The following is a 327-nucleotide window of genomic DNA, read 5'->3' as shown; positions in this document are numbered from 1 at the left end:
AAGTAAGCCAGAAGGAAAAACATAAATACAGTATACTAACGCATATATATGGAATTTAGAAAGATGGTAACGATAACCCCGTATACGAGACAGCAAAAGAGACACTGATGTATAGAACAGTCTTATGGACTCTGTGGGAGAGGGAGAGGGTGGGAAGATTTGGGAGAATGGCATTGAAACATGTGAAATGTCATGTATGAAACGAGATGCCAGTCCAGGTTCAGTGCACGATGCTGGATGTTTGGGGCTGGTGCGCTGGGACGGCCCAGGGGGATGGTATGGGGAGGCGGGAGGGAGGAGGGTTCAGGATGGGGAATAAAGAAAAAA

General features: G+C 46.8%; 1 protein-coding gene across 5 annotated transcripts in view; it reads right to left on the bottom strand.

The window, feature by feature from the left end:
• The window catches only part of IL12RB2 (interleukin 12 receptor, beta 2), an 87,181-nt gene that overhangs the window by 14,525 nt on the left and 72,329 nt on the right, over nucleotides 1–327 (bottom strand). The gene's annotated exons all lie outside the window — the stretch shown is intronic.

The sequence above is a fragment of the Bison bison genome, unplaced genomic scaffold, assembly GCF_000754665.1.
Source record: "Bison bison bison isolate TAMUID 2011002044 unplaced genomic scaffold, Bison_UMD1.0 scf7180017864290, whole genome shotgun sequence".
NCBI lineage: Eukaryota > Metazoa > Chordata > Mammalia > Artiodactyla > Bovidae > Bison > Bison bison.
This window is presented reverse-complemented; position numbering and strand designations above follow the sequence as displayed.